We start from the raw sequence: 13,766 nt of genomic DNA on the forward strand, positions 1-13,766 counted from the left end.
AGACATGTCCGTTTTTCATCGCAATCACGGATCAAAATTACTAATACAAGTCTATGTGTTTGTGAAAAGCACAGACAGCACACGGGTGTCATCAGTGTGATATTATTGTGCTGTTCGTAATTAACATTATAAAGTATAGAGGAAGTTTGACAATTTATTTATTTTTTCATATATGAAAATCACCGGTATACCTGACATACTGAGTAAACACTGATGAGTCTCTGATCAAAAACTAATGAAAATTGGACTGTTTTTTGCGGACGTGAAAAATCACGGATCTGTGAATGAGGCCTTAGCAAGTGTTCCGTTGACAATGTAATGGTTAAAGAGGTTGTCCACTACTTTTACATTGATGGCCTATCCTTAGGGGTACTTTGCACGTTATGATATCGCTACTGCGATATCGTCTGGGTCAAATCGAAAGTGACGCACATCCGGCGTCGGTAATGTCGTCGCAACGTGTAAAGCCTAGATGCGCCGATGAATGATCGCAAAAACATCATAAATCGATCTGTGTTGTGTCGGACATTTTCATAATGTCGCACAAATAGGAGATACGATGTTGTTCCTTGTTCCTGCGGCATCACACATCGCTGTGTGTGAAGCCACGGAGCGAGGAACATCTCCTTACCTGCCTCCACCGGCTATGCCGAAGGAAGGAGGTGGGCGGGATGTTTACGTCCCGCTCATCTCCACCCCTCCGCTTATATTGGGCGGCTGTCGCGTGACGTCGCTGTGATGCCGCACAACACGTCCCTTTAGGAAGGAGGCAGGTCGCCAGCCAGAGCGACATCGCAGGGCAGGTAAGTGTGTGTGAAGCTGCCGTAGTGATAATGTTCGCTACGGCAGCTATCACAAGATATCGCATGTGCGACGGGGGCGGGTACTATCGCGCTTAGCATCGCTAGCATCGACTAGCGATGTCGCAGCGTGCAAAGTACCCCTTAGGATAGGTCATCAATGTCTAATCTGCCTGGGTTTGACACCCTTCACCCCCGCCAATCAGCTGTTCTCGTCTCAGCGGCTGCAGCAGTTGGTCAGAAACTCTCAGTAACAGAGCTGAGCCATCTTCTGATAGCGGCCGGGTACTGCACATCTGCCTCCCATTCAAATTAATAGGAGGTAGATGAGCAGTACATGGCTGCAGCCGCTATCAGAAGACGGGGGCAGTTCTGTTAATGGCTGTCGGTGGCGGCACTGAGAACAGCTGATCTACAGGGGTGCCTGGTGTTGTGCCCTGGTCAATCCGACATTGATGACCTATCCTGAGGACAGGCCATTAATGTAAAAGTAGTAGACAACCTCTTTAATATAACTATTTAGAAATATTTTCTGTACACTTGATGGTCTACTAAATATCTATGGTCAGTGCGTTTATTGTGCAGTGGCCACATGCATGTAGCAATCATGATTAGATGAATATTATAAAATCCAACAGATTTCACTAGATTGTATTCAATCAATTTTGTACCATACATTTTCATTTTTGGTCACATACCATATATCGGCCTATAAATAAGCCAAATGTAAATTTTGTTTGAACTTTCTTGTCTAGTCTTCCCAAACCCTTTTTTTAACTTTTCACAGGAGCTCTCCTTGACGCTCCATGGAAGTGATGTTTTTTTTTTCACTTTTTAGACATGTACATTATGTTATTGTTATGTGCTCCTGTCAGCACGCATCCTCTTTGAGCACTCAGATTTCAGAGCAATCGATGAGGTACTAGGAGGCAGTGACAGGTTTCGGATAATGGTTTTTAAATTGTCTCCCTTGCACATCTGCAGGCTCTGAGCATGCACGGATCGGTTTGCATGCCTGTGTAGTATCCAGGCTGAAAGCACAGATGATCCAGAGAGATTGTTAGATCAGATTAATTATTGACTAACATTAGTAAAGCAGTGCTCTTAACCACCTGCTTCCCTAAAACCATCTGTACCACCCTGCTGAGCTACCTCTAAAACATGGAAAATCTCATCTTGAGTATCACAGAACACAATCTTCTCTTCCAAAGAAGTTGATTGTATTTAGAAATCCTGGCTCATAGACAGAGCTAGTAATATCAATCATATTTTATACATCACCCAATCATCTGGTACTGCAGCTCATAAACTGGGATAAGAACTTATAGCTAAGGCTATGTTCACATTAAAATTTTGCATCCGTTCATAACGAATCCAGTAGAGAAAAAAAAATTATGTAAACCCTCCCACCACCCAAAAAAACATTATGTAAACCCCCGCAACTCCCAAAAAAAAGACTATGTAGACACCTGCAATCCCCAAAAAAAGATTATATAAACCCCTGCCACCCAAAAAAACATTATGTAAACCTCTGCAACCCCCCCAAAAAAAGTTTATGTAAACCCCCGCAACCCCCCAAAAAAGATCATGTAAACTCCGCAACCAAAAAAAAGATTATGTAAACCGCCCCACCACTCAAAAAAATCATGTAAGCTTCCCCTGTACCCAAAAATAACATTATGTAAACCACTCCCGCTACCAAAAAAGATTATGTAAACCCCCTGCTACCAAAAGAAATTATGTAAACCTTCTCCTGCCACAATAAAAAAAATTAGATTATGTAAACCCCCCCACCACACAAAAAAGATTATGTAAACCCACCTCCTCCGCCACCCAAAAAAGATTATGTGAACCTCCTCTGCCACCCAAAAAAAGATGCAAAACTGAACACAACAAGTTTTGTTAAAAGCACAGCTTTGGTTTCCATTTTGCATCCATTTTTGTTCCATTTTGGATGGATCTGTTGTTGCTAGCGGGTGTCTCTGATTGTCTCTAGTTTTCCAGGCATACTCAATGCTTATAAATGGATCCATCAAATAAATTGCAAAATGGATAGTGATTAGTGATGAGCGAGTACTAAAAAGCTCGGGTGCTCGAAGCTCGGGCCGAGCATCCCAAGATACTCGTGTACTCGGGCCGAGCAACGAGCTCAATGTTATCCTATGGGAGACCCGAGTATTTTTGTGAAATGACCCCCCGGCAGCATGGAGAAACCCTAAAAATGTCACAAAAGTCTCAGAAGAGTGCTCAAATGACATGGCAACAGCATGGGGAAGACCCCTTGAAGCATTTATCACTGAAAAGTCACAGCTGTGAACAATTTTGTCCGCGTTTTACGCCATTTTTACGGACTCACCAGAAAACCTTCCAAAATGACCCCAAAATGATTTTTCATGGCGGAAATGTTAAGGGCACATACCCAATAGTGAGATAGAGCTGGTGTATGTTACTTTTTGAGATTAATACATGAAAGATTTTACGTGAAAACATTGTGTGGCACTCCGATGTCCCTGAGAAGAGACGTACATGAAGGCCTCTTGAGTCTAATGTGCCCATTTTGAGGAAGTGAGTCTTTGTAGTATTTTCCTTTGCCAGGGCAGTCCAAAATTGTGAGGTTCACCAATGCCCCTGCATACAGACGTGCATGAGGGCCTGTAAACCTGAAGTGCCCATTGGAAGGAAGTGGGTCTATTGTAGTATAGCCCTTAGGCAGGGCAGCCAAAAATTGGGAGGCTCCACGTTGTCCCTGGGTAGAGACGTGCATGAGGGCCTCAAAACATTGTTCCCATTGCAAAGGAGCGGGTCTCCTGTCGTTGTAATGTCCATTCTGCAAAGAATGGGCGAAAAAATTTACCACTGGGGGTATACCTGAAACAAAGGCCTAAGTATTGCAATTTGTAACGGTCATCATCATGGTGGCGCATGAGGAGAAGGAGGAGGAGTCCAGCGATTATCCAAAGTCCAGAAGTGTGTACCCATGGGTGAGTGGAGGTACATGGCAAACTTTAAATTCCGCTCTCATTTGCTGGTGGTGTGGTGAAGTCTGGCCCAATCCAACCCTTGTTCATCTTGATCAGAGTCAGCCTGTCAGCATTTTCAGTTGACAGGCGGGTGCGTTTATCTGTAATGATTCCACCTGCGGCACTAAAAACACGCTCTGACAAAACGCTAGCAGCAGGGCAGGCCAGGACTTCCAAGGCGTAGAGAGCCAATTCATGCCACGTGTCCAGCTTGGATACCCAATAATTGTAAGGCACAGAGGAATGTCGGAGTACTGTTGTTCGATCTGCAAGGTACTCCTTCAGCATCTGGGCAAACTTAGGATTTCTTGTGGCACTACCCCGCACCTCAGGGGCTGTGGTATGTGAGGGGCTGAGAAAACTGTCCCACATCTTAAAGACTGTTCCCCTACCTCTGGCGGATTGGACTTGTGCCTCTCTCGGCTGTACGCCTCGGTTGTCCACTGATTCATGACCTATGCCGCTAGCGTTTTGTGAGGGGAATGCTTTGCCTACTTCCGTGAGTATGGCCTTCCGAAACTGCTGCATTTTGGTTGACCTCTCCTCCACGGGAATAAGAGACAAAAAGTTCTCCTTGTAGTGTGGGTCTAACAGTGTTACCAACCAGTAATGATTGTCGGCCAAGATGTTCTTAACGCGAGGGTCACGAGACAGGCAGCTTACCATAAAGTCAGCCATGTGCGCCAGACTCTTAACAGCCAGGACTTCAGTAGCCTGACCAACAAGATGACTGAACATGCTGTCCTCCTCCTCCTCCTCCTCCTCTTCATCTACCCTGTCCTCTGGCCAGCCACGCTGAACCGAGGATATGACTGGTGTGCATGTCATATCCTCAATTTGGCCGGAGAGTTGCTCCATGTCTTCATCCTCCTCCTCGTCATAGTCCTCCACTGCACGTTGTGATGAGACGAGGCTGGGCTGTGTGTTATCACCCACACCCACTACTGTTTCTTGCTGCAACTCATCGCGCTCCGCCTGCAATGCATCATGTTTGTTTTTCAGCAGAGACCGTTTTAGAAGGCAGAGTAGCGGTATGGTGACGCTAATAATGGCGTCATCACCACTCACCATCTTGGTGGAGTCCTCAAAGTTTTGGAGGATGGTACATAGGTCTGACATCCATCTCCACTCCTCAGGTGTTATGTGTGGAGTTTGACCCATTTCCCGACGGCTTAGGTGATGCAGGTACTCAACAACTGCCCTCTTCTGCTCACATATCCTGACCAACATGTGCAGAGTTGAATTCCAACGCGTGGGGACATCACACACCAGTCTGTGAGCCGGAAGATGCAAACGGCGCTGAAAGCCGGCAAGGCCGGCTGAAGCAGTAGGTGACTTTCGAAAATGTGCAGACAGGCGGCGAACTTTTACCAGTAGATCAGACAGCTCTGGGTATGACTTTATAAACCGCTGAACCACGAGGTTGAGCACATGGGCCACGCATGGAACATGTGTCAGCTGGCCTCGCCTCAAAGCCGCCACCAGGTTCCGGCCATTGTCACACACGACCTTTCCTGGCTTTAGGTTCAGAGGTGTGAGCCAGTGATCTGCCTGCTGTTTCAGAGCTGTCCACAGCTCTTCTGCATTGTGGGGTTTGTCACCTATGCAGATTAGCTTCAGCACAGCCTGTTGCCGCTTGGCCGAGGCAGTGCTGCAGTGCTTCCAGCTTGTGACTGGTGTGGAGGGCACAGTGGATGAGGATGCGCAGGAGGAGGAGGAGGCTGAAGAGCATGACATTCCGGAGCTGTAGAGTGTGGGTGAAACACTGACTGAGGTAGGGCCTGCAAACCTTGGTGTGGGAAGGACGTGTTCCGTCCCTCGCTCAGACTGGGTCCCAGCTTCCACAATATTAACCCAGTGTGCCGTCAACGAGATGTAGCGGCCTTGCCCACAAGCACTTGTCCACGTGTCTGTGGTTAGGTGGACCTTGGGTGAAACAGCGTTGTTCAGGTCACGTGTGATGTTTTGTGACACGTGGTTATGCAACGCGGGGACGGCACACCGGGAGAAATAGTGGCGGCTGGGGACCGAGTAACGTGGGACAGCTGCCGCCATCAGGTCACGGAATGCTTCAGTCTCCACCAGCCTAAAAGGCAACATTTCCAGCGCAAGCAGTCGCGAAATGTTAGCATTTAGAACTGTGGCATGTGGGGTGTTGGCAGTGTATTTGCGCCTGCGTTCAAAGGTTTGCTGAATGGATAACTGAACGCTGCGCTGGGACAAGGACGTGCTTGATGATGGTGTTCTTTCTGCGTAGGCAACTGCAGGTGCAGGAGTGGAGGAGGCTTGTTCGCAGGCAGCATGGACAGAGGATTGGCTCGCATGCACAACCAGCGAAGACGTAGCAGTGACATCAGCAAGCACTGCTCCTCGACTCTGTTGTACTTCCCACAAAGTCGGGTGCTTGGCTGACATGTGCCTGATCATGCTGGTGGTGGTCAGGCTGCTAGTTTTGGTACCCCTGCTGATGCTGGCACGGCAGGTGTTGCAAATGGCCTTTTTTGAATCATCTGGATCCAACTTAAAAAACTGCCAGACTCGGGAAGACCTAACATTTGTACAGGCACCTTGTGTCGTCGTGTTGTTCCGGGGAACGGTTGCCTGACTTCTGCCTGGGGCCACCACCCTGCTTCTTACTGCCTGTTGTGATGCTACGCCTCCCTCCCCCTGTGCACTGCTGTCCTCGCTCTGCATATCCTCCTGCCAGGTTGGGTCAGTTACTGGATCATCCACCACGTCGTCTTCCTCTTCCGCACCCTGCTCCTCCTCCTGACTTGCTGACAATTGTGTCTCATCATCGTCCACCACTTGTTGAGACACGTTGCCAACTTCGTGAGAACGTGGCTGCTCAAATATTTGGCCATCTGTACAGACGATCTCCTCATGACCCACTTCAATATGAGCTGGCGAGAGGCCAGAATGTGTGAATGGAAACGTGAACAGCTCTTCCGAGTGTCCAAGTGTGGGATCATTAATGTCCGAGGAGGACGTGTACTCAGCCTGGTGGTAGGAAGGAGGATCAGGTTCAGAAATGTGCGGTGCAGTATCACGGCTACTGACACTTGACCGTGTGGAAGACAGAGTGTTTGTGGTGGTGCCAATCTGACTGGAAGCATTATCTGCTATCCAACTAACAACCTGTTGACACTGGTCTTGGTTCAAGAGCGGTGTACTGCTGCGGTCCCCAAGAATTTGGGACAGGACGTGCGAGCGACTAGATGTGGCCCTTTGTTGTGGCGAAATTAGAGCTTGCCCACGACCTCGGCCTCTGCCTGCACCACCATCACGTCCACTTCCTTGTTCCTTGCCAATGCCCTTGCGCATTTTGCAATGCTGTGCACTGCTGACGTGTATATTCACTACTTGTGCGTTATATCAAAGTGTGTGGAAATTGCACACAAGTGCACCTGTACGCTGCCACCAACAGGCACACACGTGCGGTTTTAAAAACCAAGCACGGACGCAATAATAACCTAACAGGTTTTTTTGGGGAGCGACAATTACAGACAAGTCAGACACTATCTGGACTGTTTTACACTGTGTACACCAGCCCCAGATATGATGAAGGCTGGTATACGGTCACCACTACCCTGCCTGCCTGCCTGCCTGTATACTGGTACAATAGTCCTGACAAGGACTCTTTTGGTCACTAGCCTGTATTCAGACCTGGCTATACCCTGCCTGTATATAGCAACAGTAGTCCTGAGAAGGACTCTGCTACTGTACTCCGACCTGGCTATACCCTGCCTGCCTGTATACAACTAGAATAGTCCTGAGAAGGACTTTTGGTCACACTGTTTGCAGCCCTGCAACTGAAAAAGCTATAAAGGGCCGCAAAGCTTTCCCTGAATCAGCGACACTCTCCCTACACTGAATGTCTGAATAGCTGTGAGCAGAGCACAGCGCGCCGGCCGATATAAAGGCTCGGTCACGCTGTGCAGGCCGGCCAATCACTGCAATTCCACAACTAACAGGGCTGTGGCATTGCAGTGGTCTGCCAGCCAATCCCTGCATGAGGGCTGGCTCTCAAAAGAGCGCCAACATGCAGGGATGAAGACCACGAGTACAGCACGAGTATCGCGAGATTACTCGGTCCCCGCTGAGCAGCCCGAGTACAGCGATACTCGTGCGAGTACCGAGTAGTGACAAGCATGCTCGCTCATCACTAATAGTGATGAACGAATAGTAACTTTCCGGGTTCGGATTATTCGTAACAAATCCCTAAGTACTATTCCGGTATTTCACCATTGACCTGTTGTAGGTTTATTATTTGTGCCGAATACTGGAAAAGTACTTTGGGATTCGATTCGAATAATCTGAACCCGGATAGTTAATGTTCGCTCATCACTAATATTGGACAATCACGTTATGATGCGTTGCTGATAGATTTTCATGTAGAACAAGAAAACTGAAGTGTCTGTTTCATGATATATTCTTTTTTGGATAGATAAAAATCAAGTTGTGCAGAATACTTTTTTATCCATCGAAAAACCAGATAGCAGATGGAACTGATGCAAACTAAAGATATTGTACAAAAAATAAAACGTCCTGTAAATTTAATTTTTTCGGATCACAAAAACAGAAATATAAACTAATATGTTAATGTGACCTAAAAGTTCACAAAACAACAGCGGAATATTATTATGCCATGATATAAGGAGGATTTGTACAGTCATAATAGCTGTCATGGAGGAACATACAGGGTCTTCTGTACCTCCGCAAGCCTCCACTTTCATACAAAGACAAATGGTGCTTTTTCCAGCGTGATTTTTTACAAATCCAATAGTAAAAATAAAATTGTGCCATGTTGTACTATTCAACTGTGCATAATTAAAGGTATTTTCCATAGAAGCACCTAGGGGAGAATATATCTCTGTACATAAAGAGCATGAAGCGTATGTGGCTCTATACTTAATGCATTAAATTACATTTCTGGACTCTGTTTTTGAATAAATGAACAAAACTCTGTAACATAGTGTCTTAAGAAGAAATACGTAAATCGTTTTCAGAGTAGCATTTTAATAATTGCTGATGTAAATTGGGGCTGACAGGATCTGTAATTTAATTTTCAGAGAAAAAAATTGCTGTTTTTCTATCAGGATTTCTGCATTTCTAAAGAATGTTGTAATGACCCTTATGTAATTGTCAGGGCCGGGAGGACTGGTGGACCCAGGAGGTGGATCCTCTGGACCAAGTACCCCACTGGGGGGCAGGGTACACGGCAGCCGGAGCACTGGCGTGGCCGGGACGGGTGTAACCAGGGTCACGGAGTTCTTTAGGATAATACTGGAAACAAGCACAGGTACCCGGTAGCAAAAGACAAAACAGTAACAGGGCACAGCACAAGGGGACCTGAGCACCTAAGCTCAGAAGACAAGCTTCAGGACACGTTGATCAGGCCCCGCCCACATGGAAAGGCAAGTCTTATATACCCAGCACAGCCCCATGTCATTACCTGCATCAGGTGTGCTGGGCCCATAAGACCAGGAGAGTGGGCGCGGCCTGGTCCTATACAGAACCATGAGGCCAATACTCAAAGTCAGACTCCTGAGACCAGGAGCAGGAGTCAGGGGAGCAGGAGCGGGAGCGGCAGCCATGACTGGTGGACACATGGAGTGGATCAGTGGGTAAGGAGTGGTGCTGGGACACTGGGAGCGTGACAGTACCCCCCCCTCTAAGCCCCCCCCTCCGAGCACAGAACCCCAGGGGCACCCCGGATCGAGACACCGGGCCGGGGCCCAACGCAAAGGCGGGGAAGGACCTCTGACCCCGTACCGCCTTCTTAGCCGCACGGCGCTTAGCCGATCTACCAGCAGTGGCAGCGGGGGCAACGGGAAGAGGAGGACCGACAGAAACAGTACTGACATCGTGGAGAACCGGCCCGGGCGACTCGGACCGGGCACAGGACGGTGACTCATCCCCGGTAGCTGGTGGCATCAGAGTCTCAATCGTCGGGGACGGTGGAACGACGCTGGGGTGCGTCATCACTTCCGGTTCCGGTGGCACCACAGGCACAAGTGCCAGGATCTGTGGTACAACGCTGGACTGCGTCTTTTTCTCCTGTTCTTGTGACATGATAGGATCAGGTGCCAGGGGCTGAGGGACGGGCTGAAGACAGGTATCATGGCACGAGGGACTCCAGCGAGAGATTGCGCCGGAGCGCCAACTGATGTCAGGATCATGGAGTTTAAGCCAGGGCAGACCCAGCAGGAGCTCAGGAGCCATTCTCGGGATGACATAAAACGCAATAGTCTCAGTGTGCAGGGTACCAATACAAAGTCTCACGGGTTCGGTGGTGTACCGGACAGGTTCGTATAATTGTTTTCCGTCCACGGAGGCGAACCAGAGGGGTTTTGCAAGCGGGATGACCGGTATCCGATAACGGTCCACGGTAGCTTGTTGGATGAAATTACCCGCTGCTCCCGAATCAATGTGAGCCTCTGCCGTGAACTGGGTCTTCTCGGTCGTGACCTGGACAGTCTGTGTAACCGGGACTGACGGGATTCCGGTACCAAGGCTGGCGGTTCCCACCATCCCTTGGACTTGGGGTCTTCCTGGCCTCTCAGGGCAAGAGCGGAGCAGATGTGAACCGCTTCCACAATAGAAGCACAGGCCCCGGGCGAGTCGCTCTGCACGACGTTGCTCGGCTTGGCTCAGCCGGTCTATTTGCATTGGCTCAGGAGTGGAGTCGCAGAACGGCAGTGGCGGGGGAACGGTAGACCTCTGCGGGACAAAGGCGTGACGGACTGGTCGCTTTTCCCGGGATACCTCCTTGGTTCGTTCCTGAAAACGGAGGTCAATCCGGGTGGCTAAGGATATTAAAGCGTCCAAGGTGCGTGGAACGTCACGGCCAGCAAGCTCGTCTTTGACGCGGCCAGAGAGTCCTTCCCAAAAGGCCGCCGTCAAGGCCTCATTGTTCCAGCCCAGCTCAGAGGCGAGCGTGCGGAACTGGATGGCGTATTGGCCGACGGTCAGGGTCCCTTGGCGTAGCCGGAGGAGCGAAGAGGTCACTGTGGTGGTACGTCCGGGTTCATCGAATGTACTTCGGAAAGCGTGCAAGAATTCCCGGATGTCGGTGGTCATTGGATCCTCATTCTCCCACAGGGGGTTAATCCAGGCTAGAGCTTCGCCTTCCAAGTGTGACATCAGGAATGCCACTTTAGCCTGGTCTGAGACAAACAAATGAGGAAGCAACTTGAAATGCAGGGAGCACTGGTTCAAGAAGCCGCGGCAGGACTTGGGATCCCCTGCATAGCGAGGCGGAGCAGCGAGGCGAAGTTGCGAGGCCGTGGCGGAAACTGGTTCGGAGCCGGAGACTGGTTGCTGCGTGGACTCAGACGAGGCAGCGGTCTGCAGCGTATATAACCGGTGGTCCATGGACGCCAGGAATTTCAGCATCCGGTGTAAGGTGTCACGCTGTTGCACCAGTTCCTGGCGTAGTTCGGCCAGCTCAGATGTTTGTGCTCCAGCGGGATCCATGGCCTGATCAATCTGTCAGGGCCGGGAGGACTGGTGGACCCAGGAGGTGGATCCTCTGGACCAAGTACCCCACTGGGGGGCAGGGTACACGGCAGCCGGAGCACTGGCGTGGCCGGGACGGGTGTAACCAGGGTCACGGAGTTCTTTAGGATAATACTGGAAACAGGCACAGGTACCCGGTAGCAAAAGACAAAACAGTAACAGGGCACAGCACAAGGGGACCTGAGCACCTAAGCTCAGAAGACAAGCTTCAGGACACGTTGATCAGGCCCCGCCCACATGGAAAGGCAAGTCTTATATACCCAGCACAGCCCCATGTCATTACCTGCATCAGGTGTGCTGGGCCCATAAGACCAGGAGAGTGGGCGCGGCCTGGTCCTATACAGAACCATGAGGCCAATACTCAAAGTCAGACTCCTGAGACCAGGAGCAGGAGTCAGGGGAGCAGGAGCGGGAGCGGCAGCCATGACTGGTGGACACATGGAGTGGATCAGTGGGTAAGGAGTGGTGCTGGGACACTGGGAGCGTGACAGTAATGCTATCATTGATTCCACAAGTTGTGTGTTTTGTCTTCTAAGAATTTTATCCAAGCTAGATAAAACGCTTTTGCATCATTTTATTTAAATGTATTAATATTTAATTTACATTTATACCACTGCTAGGGTCAGATGTTAGTGTAGCTCGGTATAGTTGCTCCTGATCTGGTGTGTAATCTTAAGTTTTATAACTTTTCAGTAGTCTCTCTGTTTAATCACAGGCTGAATTCACATTCTTACCTTTCCTCTTTCCATTAAAGTGTCAATTTTCTCATAATGCCAGTCCAAGATATGCTCACATTGACGTATTTAAGACTACCAATGATCAGAATCGCTTTTTTAGTGTTTTCTGACACTTATCGTGGGATGATTATACAGTAAGGGGCATCATATGTTTGGAAATCACCCCAACCAACAATATATCTTCTATGGCTATTTATATAGGCCCATTGTGGTGTAATGTACTGAAAAGAGAAAGGTTATGATTTTAGAAAACTACAGCACTACCCATGTTTTTTTTTCTTTGGGGAGGGGAGCATGTGAAACCTCTTCGAATGACCGCCTATATTGACTATTTGCTTTGAGAAGGCCACCTCTCAATGCACCTTTGAGTGGTCATCTTTAAGAGTTGTCTCTATTGAAAATGGCTGACCTATTGATTTTACATAGGCACCAATAAAAATAACACTTTCAACCTTTCATGGTTGAGATAGGACTAATACCTTCCAGCTCCTACTACTATGATGGAGTTATGGCATCAGCCAAAAGCCTCTATGCTACATTGTCTCCATAACTCGTATGCATTTCTATGGAAATTATGGAGTCTGCGGAGCTCAGTCACTCTCAGCTGATTCCATACCTCCATCTCCAGTGATCGGAGTTGGATGCAATTATCCTAGTTTCAGGTTTGGGAATAACACTTAACCTTTAAAGGGGTTGTCCTCTACTTGGACAACACATTCTTACTCCCCATGTTTGCCCCCATTAAAATAAAAAACGTGTACTCACCTCCACCGCTGGCATTGATATTGCAGTGCAGCCACTTGCTCTCCTGGGGCTCATGCGAACTTGTGACATCTCATGAGCCCCACATTCACTCACCACTGGCTTCTCTCTCCCTGCCTTCAGATGTATGAGTAATCAACAGGAAGTGTGCGCTGTGGCTGGCCGCTCACTTCCTGTTGATTACTCATATGTCTGAAAGTGGGAAGAGAGTAGCCAGCTGTGATTCTAACAAAGTTTGTATAACATAACAACCTCACAGGAGCCCCGGGAACATGATCTCCAACAGCACTGGAACAGTGCCAGCACAGGAGATGTGTATAAGCTTTTTTATTTTAGCTAAAATGGGGAATGAAAGTGGGTTGTCCTAGTCCCCTTTAAAGTTTATTCATAGAAAACTGCAACTCACAGTTGTAATGCATGCATAGATTTAAGGGACTTTTCTGGGAACATATAATAAGCATTATAAAGCCTTTTAGAGATGAAGACATTTCTAAATTACTGGTGCAAATTGTCTCTGAGATGAAGATGACTTGAACTGTAGTGCCACCTATTGGAAGTAACAATCCTAAAAGTCAATATTGACCCTTTAATGAGCCTTGACAAATTGGCTAGGATAATATCCAAATCAGAATCCTACTGTGCAGAATGTGTTTTTGGGTGTTGCCCCTTGTCAGTGCAAAGTATGAGATCTGATTTGGCTGTATAATTCTGCACTATTTATGAACTGTCACATGTAGTGATGTGTCCTCCATCTCCTTACTTCTCGCTACAGTCCCATCAAAGCACAAAGTAGAGAGATTTGCTGTTGTGCTTTGGAAAGCTCAGCTTGCAGTTCTGCAATGTGCTCTGAATGGTGATATCATGGGGGGCATGGTCAGCAAGTTGTGAGTGACTGGAGATGTGTGCAGGGGGAAACGGAGAACACT

The 13,766-nt window shown here is 48.3% G+C and overlaps 1 protein-coding gene across 5 annotated transcripts in view; it reads left to right on the forward strand.

The window, feature by feature from the left end:
* The window catches only part of PDE5A (phosphodiesterase 5A), a 394,028-nt gene that overhangs the window by 18,988 nt on the left and 361,274 nt on the right, over positions 1-13,766 (forward strand). The window lies entirely within an intron of this gene.

Source organism: Anomaloglossus baeobatrachus, chromosome 1 (genome assembly GCF_048569485.1).
Source record: "Anomaloglossus baeobatrachus isolate aAnoBae1 chromosome 1, aAnoBae1.hap1, whole genome shotgun sequence".
NCBI classification, from domain to species: Eukaryota; Metazoa; Chordata; class Amphibia; order Anura; family Aromobatidae; genus Anomaloglossus; species Anomaloglossus baeobatrachus.